Here is a 9,823-nt window from a genome sequence, read left to right as displayed (position 1 = left end):
TTGGTAACACTTTATTTGAAGGGGGGTGAATAAGACTGTCATGACACTTTCATAAACATGACATGTCATGAACATGAATAAGCCTTCATGAATATTTATGACTGTTGTCATAAAGCGTCATTCGGTAAATTATGAGACTTAATACAAAGTTGACATTATTCAAAATGTCTTCATGACACCTTGACATTAACCAAGAAATCATTATTGTTTCAACTTTAGCTTTAATAACATAAAGTTACCTCATTTTTAAAGTGCAATCAGTAAAACATTTATAACAATTTTATATCAGTAATGGTTTCTTGGTTAATGTCAAGATGGCATAGCAAAGACATTTTGAATAATGTCAACTTTGTATTAAAAGTGTCGTAATTTACCAAATGACGCTTTACAACAGTCATAAATATTCATGAAGGCTCATTCATGTTCATGACGGGTGTTATGACATGTTTATGACAGTCTTATTCACCCCTTTCAAATAAAGTTTTACCAAAAACACACATTAGCTGTTGATGGTGAAAAGCTTGTATTCTTTTCCCCCAAATTTGCCATTTTCTGCTACATTGTGTTGACCTAAACTTTTGAAGGCTGTGGTTAAAACGTGACAAAATAAGGATGTTTTTTTTTTCTCTCACACTGATTAAATATGAGACGATATTGAAAACCCTAGATTTGTCAATGTGTTGACACACTGATGCGTCTACAAACTGCAGTTTGTGATTGTCAGCTGAAGACTCCTGACAGTTATGCTGTGCAGCTTCACTCCCTGTGATCCACCAAACTCTTCTTTTAATAAAAACAATCATACACCTGACTCTTTTCCCAAAATGCTCTGAAAGACATTCCACTATCTCTTCTGTGTGAAGATGAATTTTTTTTTTTAGGAAGTACGGGTTACCAAGGTCGAAGCATTTGTTTTCTGATACGCGTCCACGGAAGGAAAAAAAAAAAAGAAAAAAGACTGAGATGTTGTTGGAAACCTGTGGCGAAGTGATTTCAGTAAAATAAAAATTTATACCCAGGCTGCTTATCAGCCGGCGTTTGTTGAGAAGTATTAATATGTAACATCTTGCAGGGCTCTCCAGGACACTTGCCTTGGCTCCAAAGAGGGAGAGAGCCCGGCGTTATCGAGGCTTGGCAGTGTGACTTGGTGATTGTATCAGGCGTGCTGACTGGATTCCATTAGGCAATGCCCACATCTATGTCTGCTGAACATATTGGCTCACACTGCAGGAAACTAAGCAAGCGATAGGCCTGCAGCCATGACACATGAGCTATCATCCGCCATCCAGAAAGGCATTTCGGCGCATAAACAGTGATGCTACAATGCAGAGTCCGCAGAAGGTTTTTTAATGAAATGGCTGGTGTGAACGCCGTCTTTCTGTTTTCATACTTTGCTTTAAATGTTGTATCTTTTCTTTTTCTCTCTTGTCAACGATCAGCTGCTGATTCAAGCACCGGCTGTGCGTTGGGGAAAAGTAGCTTAAAGGTCAACCAGAATGAGGACGGTTTCTGAAGGGACTTGCTGCGGTGCAGGAAGGAAACGTCTGAGGTGAGATTATCATGGTTTATTATCACAGCGGTCGCATTTTGGGGTTCTGGCCACTGAACTGAGGAGCCTCGTTGGAGCACCTTGGCTTGTTATCTGAGAATTTGAACCAAAACTTGCCAAGTTGGCCTCATGCAGTCTGATCACAACCAGGCAAAGAGCAATTCTGGTTTTGTATTTAGTGATGACAATGGAATAGCCTGGAAAAACAAAGGTTTATAAGACTATTTTACACCAGTTGTTTTGTAACAGAGGGTCTGTCCTCTTTGCTTTTGGGTTACGTTTCCTTCCTGGAGGTGAGGACTGTTAAACTTTACCCTGACCCTGGTTTTGACACCTTGTTGTTTAAGTCGATTCAAAGAGTTTACAGTGAGATACGTGTCTAAAACAATCTGTTTCTAAAGGCAGGGAGGAACGCAGCTGTTTGTCTCTGTTGGTGAATGTCTGTCAGTGGCTGGTAGCTCTGTTGTCCCCTGGAAAGTTTTGTATCGTATTTTAATCACTCTTACTGTAAATGAAAAAGATCCAGCTGATTGAAATGCTGTTGTCACCTTTCCTCTTCATGGTTTTTAAGTGGCCCTGCTGAAGAAATTGCATTAAAACCAAACTAATTTTGTGCTGCGAGTTGGAGAAGAAAACAAGTAGAACTCGCCTCTCTTTTCTCATATAACTTTTTTCTGTTTTGCTCGTTTAAAAAACTACAAAGACAAATAAAGGCTTTGTGAATCTGATCAACTTCAGGGAGTGACCTGCGACCCCATCGATTTTGACTCGATCCTGTTTTGAATATTTGCCTCTTGTCTTTCTCATTCGTGTTCAGCTGTAGATTTAATTAGTTTGTGATTATCAGTTATTCCCCTTTCTGCGTCATTAGTCAGTTTCCTTCAGCTCTGTGGTGTTGCTCTCCTCACAGCTGCTGATTTGTGACGGCTGAACCTGTTTCTACTAATTACCTGCGCAACCTTTATTTTCCTGTCCTCAGCTTCGTTTCCCACCAGCGATCTTCCCCCCCGTCTCACTGCTGTCTTTGGATTTTGGTGGACTTTGGATGTTTAGAAGTATTTAATTGTTAGAAAAATAACAAAAGGTAAAAATACAGTGGTGTGAGAAAGTGTTTCACACTTCAATGTTTCAGAACATCATGCAAACTTGAATATTAGTAAAAAAAAACTGTATATGTTTTTTAAATTGCTAAAGGAGAGGGAAAAATCCAATATATTGGCTGTAATGTATCATTCAAACTTTATTTCTTAACACTTTGCTCAATAAAAAGAATAACCCAACACTGTTTTAGAACATAAATTGGCTTCAAATTCAAGTTTTGTGCCACAAAACTTGCAGCACAGCCGCATGTTCTGCCTCTCTTTAGCTCTTCCTGCTTGCTTCTGCAGCTGTGCGCTTTGTCTCAGATGTGGGTGTTCATTCATTTTCTTCACAGGCAGCTTCCAGGCTCAGGCCTGAGTTCACAGTTCCCTCATAGCTCAGACAAATGCATTGTGTTTTCCTGTAAGGATTATCTACAGAGGCAAAAGGCTTCAGAGACACTGCCAAACAAAACCCTAATTACTCACACCGCACCGCGTTCCTCCGCTAGCAACGGCGGTGGCTCTGAAATGTTCCTACATGAGCTACCGGGCTTTGTAAGGTGTAACGACAACAGACATAAATCTTAGATCCTTAGCAGTTTCTTTAAAAGATTAAACTACTAAAAGCTTTTTTTAAAAAAATAAATCCTCTCCAGAAGCAGCAGCAGTCTGTAACAATCTGTAGCCTGTTTTTAAAACATTGCTCTAAAGTTTTAATTGTGAACATATTACTGAGTTGGTTTTTTTTATACACGTGAAACCAGAAGTTTACATATACCAAATAAAATGACACATATACATTGGTCACTTAATGCTTTTATACCCAAACGTGGAGCTGTGTGACGAAAAGCAGTAATATTTTCAACCTGAGGCCAAAAAAATGTAAAAACAGTTTATCAGGAATAAAAAAAGGTTGATTTAGACGTTGGTTGCACTTTAAAGTCTACAAAACTGCCAGAGTTCTTGCCATCTGATAGACCATCAAATATATTTTGTTTTCCTCTGAAATTCAAATTAACTATTTGAAAATTATACAATGTGAATTTGACTTTACATTCTATCTCTCGCAGCTGAAGTGAAAATTAAATACCTCTCCATTCTTTGGAAGTGGAAAAACCTTGAAAAAGTGCTGTTATTATGAGCTAAAGAATATCTAGAATAAATTAAAGTTGTTTCTCTGGTTAAAAACACAAAGGTGATGTTCAAATTTCTGTTTTTATTCGCTGTGAAAACTAATAAAAAAGACTCACTTTGCAGCAGAGACAAATACATAAAATGTGTTGTCTTTACAAAGTGGGCACAGACTTTCATTTGTACTTCAAGCCTCATAACATGCACCGGTAGCTGTGAACGGGGACAAATAAACAAATAAACCAAAAAAAAAAAAATCAATAATACATAGACGCGAGACACATTGACTGACTGGCAAAGTTTTTTCCCGCTTTCAGAAGTTGCTTGTTTCCTGAGCGTAGCCGAGGGGAGAAACTGCGCAGTCATCCAGCAAATAAGAGAGCAGCTCTGTGATTTAGAAAGAAGCTTCCCTGTCAGGTAGCCGGTCCACCTGAGACTCCGATCATTCTGGGCGTTCAGCCGCCCGCTGATGGATGGACACACTTCTTTTATTGCTTTTTCTGCCCTTTGATCATCCTATTGTGAGCACACTATTTCATGTTTTATCTGCGTGGCAACATTCTTTGATTTATTTTACGTTGTGCACCGGGAGACTTGTGGTTTTAAGAAGGTGGCTTCAAGGAGAGCGAAGTGTTTTCCCCTCTGATTCATGCAGAGCGTGTGCGTGCGTGTGTGTGCGTGTGTGTGTGTGACAAGGAAAGACTGAAAAACCATTACACTTGTTGATTAAGGTTCTCCAACACAAATCACCACATGGCCTTGGTTTTTACTGGCAGATGCGGAGACAAACACCAAGACAGACCCAAACTGATGCAGATTCCTAATGAACCAGAACCATCTGGGAGTTATTTAAGGCCACAACACTAACTCCTATTTAAATCAGGAGGACAGAAATGAGGACCAGCCATAAATGAAAGGAAAAGTGCTGATCTTGCTCTCCTGTTCAATATCTGCTCTGTACAGTTCAAAAAGAAGTTCACACTCGCCTCCTAGGCATGAATTCCTTAGTCATTTTTGGGCTTTTAATGATGCATTTGAACCTTTATTACGTCAGTGGGAAATTTTGCTGAACACAACCTTGATGATTCCTAAAAAAACTTGTTGCACAAGTTTTAATTTAAGGCCAAATTTATTGTCAAAATCCAAAAATAAATGCACAAATATATGCGTATATATCACTTGTGTTATAATCATTGATAAGTTGCAGAGAAAACTTTTTACAACCACCCACCAACTTTTGGGATCATTTTGAGGAACTGAACAGTCTTCCTCTCAAACATAACTGGTTGACTTAAATTTACATTTGTTCCAATCATTTCTAATAGAGTTGATGTCTGAGTTAATACAAAATTGTAATGTTAAAGGAAAATACCTGATGCATTTAAAAACCAGTTTTGATTTTTGTTTATGCTTTACATTTGGAAATAGTTTCCCTCTTTATTTATTTTACCCAGATTGTGGAATGCAACTGACAAACAGTCCCACAGCATGATGCTGCCATCACCATGCCTTACGGCTACTGCAGTGCTTACATTTTAATGCCTCACCTCGACTCATTCACACATAATTCCTGTCACTGAAGCAAACAACTCGCTATATGTATCATAATCTTAACCTTTTTCACCAAGGAACCACTTGGTTTGTCCTGGAACATTAAATCAAAAGGCCATTTCACATTTTTTCTCAAATTTAGACTGAGATTATCATAGGAATCATCAATTTTTAAAATGCATTTTGAGAGAAGTCGTCTTTGACGAGAAGTCATCATTGTCAAAAATTTATTCCTTAAAGGACGCTTTGTGGTTTATGAAACTTTCACTGGTAAAAACAAACAGGCATCAATTATTTACATTTTCTTTCATTTATTTACTTACAGCTTAAATCCTTAAAAGCAGGTTAGGCATTTAGCTAACAAACCAGCACAAATATACTTAAATTCCAGTGTATAAAAAATCAGGGTATAACTCTCATAGCCTTGAAATAACTGACACAATTTGACTCGCAGTTCTTGTGTTGCATTATGACACCAGATGCAGTCAAGCAATTTGCAACCAGGTGCCCTTTCTTGTAACACACTGAACGTAAATTCTGCGCCTCATTACTGAGCCTGCTAGGAGAAAATGCTTCAACACTCAGCTTCTTTATTTCTTTGCAGGAGTTTTTCACTTTACCTGAAGCAAAGCTCATTTCACTGGAAAATTGGCTCCCCCTCCTCGCCCCCATTCTCTCAGCCTGCCTCGCTAAATTCAGCCGTTATTGTAGTGCCTGAAGCGCTAATCCAATTAGCTATAGGAAGCTAATGAAGCTATCTCCCATTTGAGCTTGTCACCTGCAAAGAGTAGTGGCAATGGGCAGTATTTTAAAGTTTTGGGAGGAACAGAGGGTGCAAATTCCCCCCACACCCCCCTGAGTATGCAGAGTTTTGAATATTAAACACATGAGTTGTGTTAGAAAAGAATCAGAAACAGACTTCAAAACCCTCGTATTATCCACCAACTACCTGCTAATAAATTTTCTCCTGGAGTGAAAGTTCTGGTTGCCCTTCAGTGATTCACAACGTCGTAATTAAACCTGAACATTTCACTCCGCTGACCGTTCTGACCTCAGCTTCTGGCTTCGTTTTTAGATTCCTTGGACCTGCTCCGATCCATTAGGGGCCGTAAACACATCTTCAGCTACAAAGTGCTCGCCCCGGGCTGCCCTCTGCAGCCAGGCTCGCACACAGCTGCCATATTTCTCTCAGTTCTTCATTTAATGCCATATGGTGTCGGCGCTCACCAGGCCTCCAAAAACAGTGTGGGAGGCGAATTTAGCACCTGCCTGCAGCTGTATTTTAAAATGAGTTAACGATGGGTTTCATGGCGCTTTGCATTCTCACAATGAATGCAAAGCGGCACAATAGAAAGCAAATGTTTTAGGATGTGAAAGTGTCTGAATTATAATTGTGGAAATATTTTAGTTGTTGAGCAGAGAAAGCGACTCCGGATCGGGTTGTTGGCACCATGTTTTCAGGTAATCCTCTGGCCGTAATTCTTTGTTAAACGCGTAGCTGGGAACAATGGCAGGAGACAACCTGGCTCATTCACGTATTTTAGCATAAAATTCAACTCATGAGAACAAGATGACATTTTAAAGTGTTTATTTTTTTAAGAAAATAAGTACTTTCTTCAGTTATTAAAGCTCTGCTGGCAGCATGTAGAATAATTTGATTCTACTTGCTTAAGTAGAGCAACTTTCTAACTAGGTCCCCTACAGCCAAAATTACTTCATTAGTAGTTTTGGCTACTTATTATTGATGTGTATAAACCTTTTGTGCTATGCACCCACTGGCCACTTTATTGGGTACGCCTGTCCACCTGCTCATTAACACAAATGTCGAATCGGCCAATCACATGGCAGCAAAGCAATGCATTTCGGCATATAGACACGGCCAAGACGATCTGCTGCAGTTCAAACCGAGCATCAGGATGGGGAAGGAAGGTGATTTAAGTGACTTTGAACGTGGCATGGTCATTGGTCTGAGTATTTCAGAAACTGCTGATCTACTGGGATTTTCACGTGCAACTATCTCTGGGGTTTACAGGTTTGAAAAAGAGAAAATATCCAGTGAGCGGCAGTTCTGTGGGCCACAAATGCATTGTTGATGCCAGAGGTCAGAGGAGAATGGCCAGACTGGTTCGAGTTGATAGAACGGAAACAGCAACTCAAACAAGCAAGGCATGCAGAAGAGCATCTCTGAATGCACGACACGTCGAACCCTGAGGCGGATGGGCTACAGCAGCAGAAGACCACACAGAGTGCCCCTCCTGTCAGCTTAGAACAGCAAACTGAGGCTACAATTCGCTCATTAATTGGTCAATAGAAGATTGGAAAAACGTTGCCTGGTCTGATGAGTCTCGACATTCGGATGGTCGGGTCAGAATTAGGCGTCAACAACATGAAAGCTTGGATCCATCCTGCCTTGTATCAACGGTTCAGGCTGCTGGTGGCGGTGCGGTGGTGTGGGGGATATTTCCCTGGCTCACTTTCGACCCATTAGAGACAACTGAGCGGGATGAGGTGGAACCGGAGATTCACATCATGGATGTGCAGCCGACCAATCTGCAGCAACTGCACGATGCCGTCATGTCCATGTGGCCCAGACTCTCTGAGGAACGTTTCCAGGACCTTGTTGAATCTCTGCCATGAAGGAGTAAAGCAGTTTTTAAGACAAAAGAGGGTCTAACCCAGGGTGTACCCAACACAATGGTGTGTGTGTATATATATATATTTTTTTTTTCTGCCCACTGCAATGTACTTTCTGCATGACATTTTAAGACCTGTTATCTATACTGTACAACCACTGGGAGTAAAAATGGCTCCATTTTATGCTCTAAAAAGTTTTTGTGTGAAGTGTCACTATGAAATAAAGCATGAGCAACACTGCGCTGAGGTACTTCGGTTTGGATTTTGCGTCTTTGTTCAGACGACGCTACGGCACTTTCCAGGCAGCGCTGAAAATAGCCAGTGGCAGAGTTTTGGATGTCGGCCTCTACCTGAGCACTGTTCTACATAAAAGCAGCACGGAGGCCTCAGTAGTTCCACTGAATGTGGGGATTTCACCGACATCACGTCTCCGTGGCTGCAGACAAAATGCCTATTAAGCCTGAAAATGCCTATTTACATTCAGAGTGGCAGAAGTCGTTGCACCCCGAGTCTGGAGCGTTTCTCTTCTTTCCTTTTCTGCAGCAGGTAAATTTTTCTGTGGTGTGAAAGTAGAGGACAAATCATCCTTGTGTGTCATATTTCAGCGTAAAAAAACCCTCACCTGATTCAGGTGCTGTGCTACACATTCCAGCTCTGTTCTGTGGTGCTTTGTGTGTGTGAAGGGCTAGAAAAGGCATTTGTTGATTTGGCTTGTTCTTCCTGGGGCCCGTAGAGCGGTGTCAGACCTTGCCTGTGGTGCTGCCAGCCTCTTTGACGCCCCGTTTCGCTGTCGTGATGACAGCTCTGCCTTTTCGCTTTTCCTGAGCTTTTACAGGTTGTGTTGGAACATTGTGGAAAAGAAGCACGGGGACCGTCAACCTGGTGCCGGTGGTTCATTTTATATACGATAATGCCAAGGGGAGGTCAGATTTTGTCAGCCATCAATCCCTTTTAATTGACAAAACATGCAGTGTTTTTGCAAAAAAATACTCAGTTGCTGAATTTATTTGAATTTTGTCATGTTGCTGCCAGAGACCTAAATATATTTTTATTAACTGTAACATGGTAGAGAGAAAAAAAACCCACATTGCTATTATTTCTTCATATAATAATCTGAAAAGTGTGGTGTGTGTTTGCATCTAGCCTCTTTTACTCTAAATAAATTGCGACATAAACCTTACACTTCACATGACTTTGAACACATCATCTCTATGGTGAAGCCTGGTGTTGGTAACATTATTCTGAGGAGATGCAAAAAACCATATCAACCATATTTATTATTTATTCCTCACCTTTTAAAGCTGCATGTTGATACCCAACCTCGTGACATACTTTGCCCTTTTTGTAACTACATACATATACACTGCTTGAAGTTAGAAAACGGTAGTTTACTTCTCATTGCAGTGCTTTTACTCTGCTGGATTTAACAGCCGCTCTTTATTTTGGTATTTATTTAAATATGTATTTTATAGAAAGACTTGAGTCCAGGGCCTGATGTTGAACTTCCTGCAGGACTTCAGTGAAATGCTTTAGTCATTTATGTGTTAAAGTGGACTAGTCAAAGTTCAGACTTGGTATCTGTAAAACTGGTGTTCACAGATGCTTTCAATGAGCTTGAACTATTTTTCGAACAACAACCAAATTTGGTGTCTTGGTGTGCAAAGCTGATAAAGACATACAGCCAGTATTTGCAGATTCACCAAGGCGCTGATGTTTGAAAAGCAGGAAAGTTGATCATTTTCATTGCCAGGAAAATTGTAGGAACGCCCAAAACTGTAGGTGTGAACTTTGGTAGCAGTGCTACAGCAATTCTCATGTTGCGTATTCATGCATGTTAAAGTATATTTGGCATGTGATACATTTAAATAGGCAGTTA

The 9,823-nt window shown here is 40.3% G+C and overlaps 1 long non-coding RNA gene across 1 annotated transcript in view; it reads left to right on the top strand.

Annotated features, from left to right (window-relative positions):
* Positions 1–8,110, top strand: part of LOC103456792 (uncharacterized) — an 18,725-nt gene extending 10,615 nt beyond the window's left edge. Inside the window, exons 2-3 of the long non-coding RNA XR_532322.2 lie at positions 1,440–1,549; positions 7,346–8,110. This is a non-coding gene — a long non-coding RNA (uncharacterized LOC103456792). The remainder of the gene's footprint in view (positions 1–1,439; positions 1,550–7,345) is intronic.
* Positions 8,111–9,823: the final 1,713 nt, after the last annotated feature.

The sequence above is a fragment of the Poecilia reticulata genome, linkage group LG20 (genome assembly GCF_000633615.1).
Source record: "Poecilia reticulata strain Guanapo linkage group LG20, Guppy_female_1.0+MT, whole genome shotgun sequence".
NCBI lineage: Eukaryota > Metazoa > Chordata > Actinopteri > Cyprinodontiformes > Poeciliidae > Poecilia > Poecilia reticulata.
The sequence above is the reverse complement of the archived record's forward strand: the minus strand, read 5'-3'. Positions and strand labels throughout refer to the sequence as shown.